Here is a 13,125-nt window from a genome sequence, read left to right on the forward strand (position 1 = left end):
GAAAACTAGGTTGCATGTTTCTGTTTTTTAAAAGCCTTATTTTTATGGGTTAAGAAAAAGTGATAGAAAAGAACATTACATGGTATATTCTCCAGTCAAGCATTCTTGCTGTTTCAATTTGCAACAATGTATGATGAACTTTTCACCTGTGTGCTGAGTTAGGTGTTCCCTGAAGTATTTCTATGGTAACTGGCAGATTGTGGAATGGGGGAAGGGTTGAAAGTTTTGTTCGTTGGAAAGGTTTGGAATGTTAAACCAATAGAAATGTGTGTTTTCTTTTGAATTAATGTGTACAGGATTTTAATTGGTTATGTATATGTATGTATGTGTAAAACGAGAGCAAAAATGTTTCATTTCACGGTTGTGCTGCAGACACTGAACTAGAGAGATTTTGTAGAAGAATATCCACTGTGTGAGTTGTATTGTTGTTAATCTAGAATTCAATTTGAAAGGTGAATTGAAAAGTTGTATGGGAGTGCGTGTGTGCGGTGTATCTTTGTACATTAAGGAATTATGGGGTATATTATCAAGACTCGGCGATACAATTATAGCCACTTTATCGGCAGGAAACTGCTGATACAGTGTTGATAATGTTATCGCCTGTATTGATAATATGCTCCTATATTCGTCCGTTGTTAAACGTTTTATAGTACTAAATGTATTTTGCTATAATGCATGCTGTTATTTTTTTTTTAATATCGTTTTGTGCACCTCTGTACATTAAGGGATTATGGGCCATATTATCAATAAAGGACGATACATTATCGCCGCTTTTATCGGCAGGAAACTGCCGGTAAAGCGGGATAATGGTCTCGATAATATATCCTTGTGAATTCCCATAGAAGCCCAGGTTATGGTGTTAACCTGGGCTTCTATGGGAATTCACAAGGATATATTATTGAGACCATTATCGCCGCTTTAGTGGCAGTTTCCTGCCGGTAAAAGCGACGATAATGTATCGCCCTTTACTGATAATATGGCACTGACGGGCATATTATTAAGGACCGGTGTTAAAATTATCGACGTTTTATGGGCAGGAAAATGCCGATAAAGCGGCGAAAATGGGCTTGATAATAGGTTCTTGTAAATTGCTATAGGAGCCCAGGTTCTGGTGTTAACCAGGGCTGGTATGGGAATTCTTAAGGGCATATTATAAAGCTCATTATCGTCGCTTTATCAGCATTTTCCTGCTGATAAAAGCGGCGATAATCTATCGCCTTTTGTTGATAATATGGCCCGAAATTCGGGGCATATTACCAAGGGTGGCGATAGGCAATTATCGTTTTCGGCCGCTAAGCGGCGATAATTCTATCGCTCTATTAGCAAGCTGTCGCTAACTGATGTTAGCGACAGCTTTTAGGCGATAGCGAGCGGTTTGGGGCCCGCTTTGCATGTCAGCGATATTTATCGCTAATGACGAGCAAAGTGGGCGTACCCAACCTGTTAGCGACTGAAAGCAGTCGCTAACGTCGCTATCGCCTATAGCAAGGCAGGCGTAGCGATGAAAATATTCCCGCTATCGCCAAAAACCAACGCCTGCTCAGACCAGTTCTTAGCCATGTTATCCAATGGGAGGTGGATAACATGGCTAAGAGCATTTCGTCGCTAATGCTTGAATATCACTGTATTCTCAGCGATATTCACGCATTTCGCCGCTATCGCTGGATATTTTAGCACAATGGAGAAAAACGTTGCTAATAGCATGTTTTCTCCGCTAACATATCCAGCGATAGGCAGCGATAAAAAAATCATCGCCAAGCCTATTTAGCGATAATTATCGCTACTTGTTGGTAATATGCCCCTTCGCTTTATTAATTTAATTGTTTACTTACCTGCAATGATCCAGATTTCGTTGTTTATCACTCCTCACCCTGCCCCTGCCCCGCCCCGCCTGCCTGCCCCATCGCAACTCCCTCCACGGGCCGCGGCTGTTTCTTTATTCCGTTATATTGCAGTGTCTATTTATACTCTCATTTTTTATTATATGTTCCTTGTTTCATACTCCTTGTTCTTTTGTTGTAAGTCCTTTTATTTTTATAGTCCGAGGTTTGTCCTCATAATCCTCCCTCTGTTCTTGTAAGTAATATAATAGAATATATGATTTTTTTTATGTTATATATATTTTTTTATTATAGGTTGTGTTTATCGATACTGAAAATACTGTATGATACCAACGAAGTTCCAAAAACGGAAGCAACGAAAGAAAAGTGTGTAGTTGGAGAGAAGTCATCAAGAAGATTTACATGAAGAGAGATGTCTTAACAAACAGGAAGAAAGTCCTGGTAAGAGCAGGAGCACTTTTTTGAGGAAAATATTAAAGAGTAAGAGTATTGTTCAGAAACAGAAACATGTTATTAGTGTATCAGCAACGAAACAAAATACTAATACAGAGAAGAATAATGGAAAATCAAGTGCAGACACAACTGTGTGTAGTAAAAGGAGGAAAAACCAATTTATGGAAATTAGGAAAAAAAATTTTATAATGGATTGGTGTCAAATTTAATTAAAGAAATTAAGGTATGTAAGAAAAAAACAGTATTTTATAAGAAGAAGAAAGGTATAGAAAATGTAGTTGAGAAAGCTTGAGAATTGAAAAGAAAATTGTTTATTTTAGTATTCACTAGAATTAGATCACTAGATCAGCCAATCCATTTAATGAAGGGCAAAAGCAGGTGGAGAAGAGTAATTAACAGAAGTAATTTTTGTGAGTTTTTTTGGGTGAATGGAAACATAGTTCAAGTTATGAGCCTTTTTATAATGAAGAAAGTTATCTTCAGAGTAACGATTTGTTGCATGCAGTTGACACTAGCGGTCGTGCTTATGAGGTTAGAAATGGTTGTCCTATTGAGAAAGAGAAAATTGTTTCTAGAAATGCAGAAGAGGTGTTAGCTGGTGAAGTTTTAGGGAGATGTCCTAAAGCTCCAGTGTACACTTGGAATTGTAGTAGTATTTGCTGTGTGCAGCAAGAATCTATTGATTTTTTACGCAATTTCTTACGTAATTATACTAAGAAAAGTGTTAAACAAAAGATTAAGATGTTGCAAGGACTAGACCCTTGCAGCGTGAGAGAAAATACTGGTTTGCAAGGTCATTCTCTGCCTTGTGTTTCTAAAAAAGTATGTCAAAGTGTTTCCCACCATTTCAGGATGTTAGCAGTTCATCATACTCAGATGAGGAAATTAGTCAGAACATTGTATTACGCGAAAAGTCCAGCACTAATGTTAAAAAAGTTGAACAGTGTTTTTTTGCGTGGATCTGTATCAGATGTAACAAATGTTTGTGATGAAATTCAGATTAGTTACTTTGGTCCTCAGGAAGACTGCGTAGAAAGTGAGAAATTAATAGAAGAAAATGTGGAAGAGAATGTAGGACAGTGCAGTGTAGAACATTTTGAGCAAGAAATTATACCGTTTAAGGTGATTTCAGGTGAAAGGACAACTTATTCTTGTATCTGTTGTCGACGAATTCATTATAAAAATCAGACCAGGACTGTTGATCTGTATTTAAAAAGTGAAAAGGAAAATAATAATGAGTGGAAGGATTTTGCAACTTATTTGTTGGTAGAGAATTGTTTTGATTTGGGTTCTGATCAGCGTATTTGTAAATATTGTTATAACAAATTAGATGAGAACAAAATGTCTGCTAGAGCATAATAATCTTGAGTTGGTAAATATTCCTTCGGAACTGATGGATTTAAATACCTATGAGTCTATTCTTATTCAATGTGTGCATCCATTTCAGGCTATTGTTCATATGGAGCCTAAGACAGGAAAATTGCCTCCTTCTGATTTACAGAGAGGATTAAAGGGAAGAGTTGTATATTTGACTCTATATTTAAAGAAAAATATTGGAACTATTGGTGTAGAAAATGTAAAGGATGAACCTTTAGTTATTCTTGTTAATGGCGTTCCTACTAAGAGTAAGAAAATCTGGCAAGAATTAGTGGATGTTAGGAAAGTGAAAAAGGCAATGTTGTATCTGGTAAAAAATAATCAATATCACAAAAATGTGTATGTGGGATAAGAAGAAATAACTGTACAAGAAGATAGTGACTTGCCATCTGGACAAATTGAAAAAGTGGATGTGTCCAGAACTGAAGAAATCTACGAACATTACAGTGTTCATCCATTGCATTCCAAGGAAATGATGGGGAATGAGTTATTTCAAATGAAAGAAGCAAAAGGAAGTCCCATTAGTGTATGGGAAAAAAGCTTGGAAGCTCGTTGTTTCCCTCAGTTGTTTCCTTTTAAAAAAAATCTTTTTATTCACAACACAAACCCTCCCACCCCCCAAGGCCAAGATCCTGCAAGAAAAACTTATTACATTCATAAATCTGAAGTTAATACATTATAGTTCGTTAAGACATAGGCGGAGGCAAGGACAAAATCATAATAGATAATAAATATTAATAATAAAAAATAAATACATGTCAAACTATGTATGTCTCTGAATCCACTGCAGCAGCGGTGCCCAGATCTGCATACCGCTTCTTCTTTTATTGGAGCCTTTATTTTTATAGATTGCAACCTCCAGGCTGCAGGTCGCAAGTAGTCTAGCCCTCCACTGTTGGAAGGCAGGTGGATTAGGGTCGAGCCAAGTTGAGGCAATACAGAGTCGAAGGATTGCCATAGCCACAAAGATCAACCCCTGTATGTTTGTCTGCCGCTCGCAGTTTGCTACACCCAGCATAATTTCCTCGGTTGAAACATCCACTCTTATTTGGCACACTTCTGATAAGAATTCAGATATATCTTTGATCAGAATATTAAGCATGTTACATGTGGCAAAAAATATATGTATAATATCAGCCCCTATTAGCGATGTTTGGGCTAATTCATAGGCATGGCGAGGGATTGTAGACTGAACTCCCAGCTTGATCTGCCAAACCGAAGAGTGTTTGTCTATATCATCTGGAAAAGCTGAGTCAGGGTTTCATATATTTCCCCAATCTTGGGTGTGTTTTTTTTACAAAGATTATCAATCAGTTGATTATTCTGGAAATTGCACCTCCCGCCAGATTTCTTTGCTAAAAAATCTCTAACCTGCAAAAACTTAAAAAAATCGCTGCGGCTAATATTATATTCAACATGTAGATCTTCAAACATCTTGAAGCCACCTGGTGCATAAAAACAGCCAAACTGTACCACTCCGGCCGAGACCCATCTGTTAATACAGTTATCCTGAAAAATTTCGGGTAGATCATTATTAAGGCTCACTGGAGTATAATGTGAGTATCGCCCGAACCCCAAGAGCCTACACACATTACGCCACACTTTATGCACCCCGCGATAGTTTTAAACCTAACTTTCTTAAAATAGCTATCGTTGACATGCCGCCAAAAGGAGCCAGCACATTCTTCTCCTAATATAATTTCTTGCGGGGTCGGGATCGCTTGCCTGATAGAATCGTGAGAGATCAATTTAGCACAGTACTTTAGAACGGTGGCCCAATAGTAAAGTTTAAAATAAGGCAGAGATAATCCTCCTCTTTCTTTTGGTAGCATAATCCATTTAAGGGCCCGTCGGGGTTTCTTATATCCCCAAATAAAACTCGAAAACATAGAATCTATAGTTCTAACAATTTGGGGAGAAAACTCGATGCATATAGTCCGGAAGAGATATAAAAAACGCGGCAAAAAAATCATCTTAATCACATTACATTGGCCATCAATAGTCAAATGTAAATTATTCAGTCGGACCAGCTCTTTCTTAGTACGTGATATCAGTGGGGTTAAGTTATTATTAACGATATTTTCTATTTTGGCAGTTATGTTAATACCTAAATATAGGCCTCCTCGGTCACTCTTGAGTCTCTCATCGCAATTTTGTTATTAAGAACAATCTCTGTTTTGCTGGAGTTCAATTTGTAACCAGACACTAACCCAAACCGATACGCCTCTTCTTCTATCACAGGCATGGCTAAATTAGGATCTGTAGAAACCAGCGCGATATCATCGGCGTATGCTAAGCTTTTGGTATTATGATTGCGTATTTGAATCGGTGGTATTGATACAAGGTTCTCCAACCACCGGATGAATGGGTCTATATATATCGCGAAAAGATGAGGTGAGCAAGGGCACCCCTGCCTAGTCCCTCTCGAAATCGCAAAAATCTCTAACAGGAGCCCATTAACTAATACTCTGGCGCTTGGCTTATCGTATAGCCTTTGGGTAGCCTTGATGAATCTGTTAGTAATTCCACATTGAGACATTGCAGCCCATAAAAATCTCCAGGAGACCCTATCAAACGCTTTCTCTGCATCATGCATCCTGTTGACTCCGTATAAACGAATAGAGAGATTACCCATTGTATATGGTAAGTTGTTGACCTTCCTGGTATGAACCCATGCTGGTAATTTGATAATACTTTATTTATTTGTGGTGCAAGTCTAGCTGCTAAGAGTTTCGAGTAAATTTTAGAATCCCATTGATCAAAGTAATAGGACGGTATGATCCTAAATCGAGAGGATTTTTATTCTTTTTCAGGAAAACCACAATCTTAGCTTCTGACCATGAGGCGGGTGGGCTCCCCCCCTGAAATATATGAATAAAGAGTTCTACCATTATCGTTTTTAGTTGGTCAGCAAATTTCGTATAGAACTCTGTCGGGATCCCGTCTAGCCCTGCCACTTTTCCACTGGATAACAAATTTAAAGAATGGAGGATCTCTTCCCAATTAGGTAAATCATCCAGTATATCCTGATCTTCCTTCTCAAATCTAATCTCTGGGATTGCATCTAAATATGAATCAGGGTCCCCCAGCCCCACAGCAGGTTCTGTGTATAGGTCTTGATAAAATCTCTGAAACGATGCCCTTACTTCAGATGGTTATGATCTTAAGCCTAATCTGGGATCCTGAATTTCTTTTATGGTGCTAGCTGATGTCTCTTCTCTTATACACACTGCCAGCTGATGTCCAACCTGTTCACTTAGCTCATATACTTTCTCTTTATATATCGATGCTTTGGTGATGGCTTTTCCCACTAATATTTCTGAGATAAGATTTCTGGCGACGGCTACCTGAGCCAAAACATTATCTAGCACCTGGCCCTGTTGTGTTGCTATAATCAAGTCCTCCTCATTTTACCCAGATTTTCTTGTAGTGCTGCCATACGGAGTTTTCCTTCCCTGTTTGACCTAAGTGAAAATTGCAGTGTCTCACCCCTTATGCCCGCCTTCAGGGCGTCCCAAACTATCGCTATAGGCACACTACCAAGATTGTCCACTGTAAACCCCGGGATCCACCCCCTCATGTGTTGACAGTAGTTTTCATTCTTCAGTAATGCCCTTTCAAATGTCCAGGTCATGATTGGGCGGCTATTCTAATATATATTCTAATATAGCCAATGCTCTATTTGCAGGACTGCCTAAATATCTGTTGGCCAGGCTGCAAATAGTGCAGAATTCAGCGGCAAGAGCTATTTTTGGCCTTCCACGGAGAGCAAGAGCCTCGGATCTGCTTAAAAGGTTGCATTGGCTGCCCATCTCCAAAATAATCGTTTTTAAGATTCTTACTTTGGCGTTTAAGGCCCTTCATTCAGTTGGCCCGAACTACGTCAGGAAGCGCTTGGCTTTCTATGCGCCGCGGAGGATGTTGCGGTCGGCTGGGTTGGCTAAAGCCGATGTACCATCTATTAGACGTGCTCGGATGGGAGGACGGTCCTTCCGGTACTTGGCGGCATGCCGCTGGAATGAGCTCCCTATTACCCTTCGTAAAGCCAACAATCTCCTTTCTTTTAGAAGGGAGCTGAAGACTTGGCTTTTCTCTTCATAATTCTTGTGACTACTGTGAGTGGCCGAGTTGTGTTTTTCGGTTTCAGGTCTCTTTGCCAAAGCGCCGGAACACCCTTCGGGGTAGCCGTGCGCTATAGAAGAGATAGTACATAACATAACATAACTATTCTGAGTGCATAATAAGTTTAAAGTTAGTGGAATATGGTCCGACAATACACGCTGGAGTTTTTCTATCTAACACAAAGATTTCAGTGAGTTCGACATAAGCATATAGTCTAACCGTGCATGTCGGGAGTGAGGATATGAATAAAACGTGAATCCGGGATCTCCAATATGATTATGTTGCCACCCATCTATCAGGCCATGTACAATGCACATATCTTCTAGTGCTTGGAAGACTCTTGGTTTTCTACCATGATATTTGAATTCAGGACCAATTGTCCAGTCCCCTGGAAGATGTAGGTTGAGATCCCCGCAAATGGTATGGGGTAGGGGCCAGTGTGTCCTACAGGAAAAGGAGGACGATATGAGGAACGACCTGTGCAGATTCCTGCATCTGAATACCGGACATCAAGATTATATGCAGAAGATCCAAGATTTCAACAATGTATTCCGTATTTGTTTCATCTTTTGTTTGAGAGTGATTTGTCTGGACTTTCTTATGCAGTAATCCATATATTGAAAACAGGTGTATATCTGAAAAATGTTTCAGCAAAGGAATTTATGGATAAAGTACAACAGACAGATAATGTTTTGGAATCTCAGCTGATTAATCTGATGGCATGTCAGCGTGGTACTAATGAGTACTGGTACCGTCTTCACGGAGAACTCAAATGTATGCTAAGGAACTTAGGAACTCCTACTTGGTTCCTTACTCTAAGCTGTGCTGAATATGTTTGGGATGATTCACTTCAATTTCTTCGAGAGGCGAATCAAAATATACTAAATATTGAATACAAGACACCTGGAGAATTGTGCTCTTTGGATCCTGTTAATGTATGCAGGTATTTTAATCATAGATTCGAAGCTATGAGGTCTTTTATCACCAATAAAAAAATACTCCTCTTTGAGAGGTTCTGGATTTCTTTTGGAGAAAGGAGTATCAAGCGAGAGGTGCTCCTCACATACATATGCTATTATGGATCAAAGATGCTCCCAAATTTGGAACAGACTCAGATGATACTGTGTTGTCTTTTATTGAAGAATATGCTACATGTGAAGTACCCAAAAGTACACAAGATAAGGACTTAAGACAACAAGTCTTACGATTCCAAAGCCATCGTTGTGGGAAATACTGTAGTCGAAAGTACAAATCTAAGGACAAATTCTACAGCAAATGCCGTTTTGCATTTCCTTGACCTGTAAAATCGAAAGGAAGAGTGAACAGTTTTATGTCATCTTTGCGACATAATATCACAAGAAAGTCTCCAAAAAATACCTACAACTTAAGAAGAAATGAAGAGTTAAAATACATAAATGACTTTAACTCAGTCATCTTGTCTATGTGGAATGATGATATGGATATTCATTATGTTGCAGACAATTCCATTGCTGTTGCTCGATATGTGACATCGTACATAACAAAGTCAGAAAAGACTGAATTGAAGGAAATGTGGGAAGAGATTTCCCATGAGAAGAGTCTAAGTAAGAAATTATACAGTTACAGTTTGAAGATGTTATCTCATCGAGAAATTGGAGCGTATGAATGCTCGGATCGCTTATTATCTGCAAGTCTGTAGTCTAAAACTAGAAGATTCATTTGGGTGAGTCTAGGTCTTGCTGCAACACGAAACCAAGTTCTTAAATCTGTACAAGAAATTGAATATTTAGCTGAAAAAGAGCCAGAAAGTACTGATATTGTGAAAAAAATATGTTGGATACATATTATCCAAATAGAAGTCATCATCTTGAGAACATTTGTCTCTATGAAGTGCTGCAAAACTATATTTTTAAACAGAATATTACCGAAAACATTAATAATGGTAAATATGCCTTTATTGGTTCTGAAGGATGTCTGGTGAAACAAAGAAAAGGACATTTGATTAATCACCGTAAACTGAGTTGCGAAACACCTGACAAAAGGGAATTTTACTATTTTGCACTTTTGCAACTTTTCAAGCCATGGCATTCAGAATTGGAATTACTTGGAGATTTTGAGAGCTATGAAGGTTCCTTCAATGCAACTAAAGATACTATAGAATGTCCTGTTTTTGCTAATTATGTGAAAATGTTGAATGACGACATTGAGCAAGAAGGTAGAATTGCAGCTGAGATTGCTAGAGACAGTTCTCAAGACCGTCAAAGTTCTGCTCCATTGAGTCAGGACCCATTAGGAGAACCAATTGTTCTAAATGAAGCAGCAACTGCTATGGAAGAGGTGGAAGCAGCAATGTATCAAGGTCAAGAAGATGTATCAAACTTAGGAAACTTGGAAGAACAACTAAATCTTGAGCAGAAAGAAATATATGAGCAAGTGAGAGAACAGATTGACCATGGATTACTCCATGAGAAGAACGAGTGCTCTTGCTCATCATTTGAACCTATCCGTATGTATGTGAGTGAACAAGCTGGAACAGGAAAAAGTTTTTTAATTAAAGTAATCACTACCTTTCCACAGAAAACAACTGAGTCGCATTTGTCTTGTGTTGTCACTGCTCCAACTGGATTGGCAGGGTATGCTCAGACATGAGTCCCTTGCTCACTGCACCATCAGGATTCAAGCAAGCCGGGCCGAAGACGGCTGCAATGCCAGAAACCGGTCCCCGGAAGCTTGTTTCCTTTCCAGTAAAGAATTGGCTTAGTAGTTTGGTCTGCCCTGTTCCCATGATGCACTGGGCCAGGGACAGACTAATTTGCATGTAGCCAGGTTCTGAGCTGGGATGGTGCTGTGAGCTAAAAAACGGTGCTGGATCAAGCCCTGATCTTTTGACAGGGTATGAGTGTTCTGTTTAACTCAGGTGCTCTATCCATCACCACCCCCTTTCTGAATCGTTTTGGCCACTATAGGAGTGGCAGGGTATGCTCAGACATGAGTCCCTTGCTCACTGCACCATCAGGATTCAAGCAAGCCGGGCCGAAGACGGCTGCAATGCCAGAAACCGGTCCCCGGAAGCTTGTTTCCTTTCCAGTAAAGAATTGGCTTGGTAGTTTGGTCTGCCCTGTTCCCATGATGCACTGGGCCAGGGACAGACTAATTTGCATGTAGCCAGGTTCTGAGCTGGGATGGTGCAGTGAGCTAAAAAACGGTGATGGATCAAGCCCTGATCTTTTGACTGGGTATGAGTGTTCTGTTTAACTCAGATGCTCTGTCCATCACCACCCTCTTTCTGAACCAACTGGATTAGCAGCACACAATATTAAAGGAATTACTTTACATCGTTTATTGATGCTACCAGTAGAGCATGACAACAAATTAGAATACCACAAGCTATCTGGAGAAGCTTCTTGTGAAGTTTCAAGAGTGTTGAGGAAAATGAAGCTTCTCATTATTGATGAGGTAAGCATGGTCTTGAACTTAATGCTTGCCTTTGTGCATTTAAGAATGCAGCAAATTCTTAAAACAGAGTATGATGTATTATTCGGAGGAAAACACGTCATAGTTTTTGGAGATCTTCTACAACTTACTCCTGTAAAAGGACAGCCAGTGTTTAAAACACTGGTGCATGAAGATACTAGAAAGTCTTTGGGGAGTATTGGCAATGTAAACATTTGGTCATATTTTCAGTATAAGGATCTTACTACAAATATGCAACAGGCAAATGATGTTGATTATGGAACTATTCTTCAAGATATAAGAATTGGAAAATTGACCGAACATGGCAAACAAGCTTTACAGAGACAATTACTTTCCAATTTGTTTCCAAATGCAAATATTGTCCCAGAGAAAAAACACATGAGAATTGCAGAAAACAAATCTGTAATCTGCTTAATGCCAACACTGCGTGAATGTTCTATATTCAATGAAGAAATGTTAAAGTTGGAAAATGAAGAAATTATAAAATTGGAAGCAATTGATAAAATTGAACATGAAGGAATCAGTATTATTTTGAGTGAAAAGATGAAGAGGAAATTGGATTGTTTAGAGAAAGTAAAATTGCTGGTTTAGAAAAGAATTTGTTTGCATGTGTAAATTGTAGGGTAATTTTGCAACGTAATTTGAATGTGGAGAAAGGTTTAGTAAATGGAGCAATGGATAAAATTGTTGATTTTGTTAATTATGTAAATAGAGGTGGGATTGAATTTTTGAAAATCAAATTCGATGAAATTGCTGAAGTACAACAAGTTAGTCATTGTGCAGCTCGTTTTTTGCTTCTAAAAGATTTTTATGTCTGCAGAAAACAGTTTCCTGTTTGTTTGGCATATGCGGTGACCAATCATAAATCTCAAGGTTTAAGTGTAGACTGTGCTTTAGTGAATATTGGAAGTACCGTGTTTAAAGAAGGTATGGCATATGTTGCTTTGTCTCGAGTTTGTGTGAAAGAGTATAATAGGTTAAGAAGAGAATATGCACCCAATTTAGGTCAATATCCAGTAGTTGAAAAGCGTGTGGTAGGTAGAAAAAGAAGATTTTAAAATATCTGGAGTGAAACTGTAGAGAAAGAAAAAAAAACACGATGAAGTTGCGCTTGCAAGCCAAAAGAAAAAGGACAGTGTTGAAGAGAATGTTGGTTATCGGTTTGGAAATAGTTGTGGTGTCAACTGCTATGCTAATGTAGTTGTTAATGTTGTTTTTTTTCTTGAAAGTTTGCAACAGCAAATTGTAGAAAATCGGGACAAAAGATTCTGTTCATTGTTCAATTCTGTTTATGAGAAATGTAGTAGTGATAAAAGTAAAATCCAAAGTGTTTCTGATATTCGAAATGTTTTGGACATATGTTTTGGTTGTACTCAATTTACGCAGAATATTCAGCAAGATTGTCAGGAATTTTTAATGTTTATGCTTGGTGTACTGGAAGAGGAAGGTATAGATGTTAAAAACCTTTTTGGCATTTCTTATAAATGGCATCATGACTGTCGAAATTGTTTGTTTACATGTAGCACTGACATAGACACTGAGAGATTCATATATTTGCCTTTACCTGACTGTGAATCAGTGTCTTTTAACAATCTAATTATAGGAGCAAGTCAAAACATGGAGTGTAGCCAGAAATGTCATCAACATTACTTATACAAAGATATGGACAGTACGTTATTTAATTAAAAAATTTGTAGCTGGTCAATGTTCAATATCAGGAAGAACTTTTGTAGCTGTTGCTATTATGTTTCATGATGGACCTTCTACCACATCTGGACATTACATTGTTTATTTAAAATGTCTGAAAGGCTGGATACATTGTAATAGTACTCAATTAGTTTTTAAGCAAGGTTTGCCCAAAGAGTTACCAAATTCTTAC

The sequence above is a fragment of the Lissotriton helveticus genome, chromosome 5_1, assembly GCF_964261635.1.
Source record: "Lissotriton helveticus chromosome 5_1, aLisHel1.1, whole genome shotgun sequence".
NCBI classification, from domain to species: domain Eukaryota; kingdom Metazoa; phylum Chordata; class Amphibia; order Caudata; family Salamandridae; genus Lissotriton; species Lissotriton helveticus.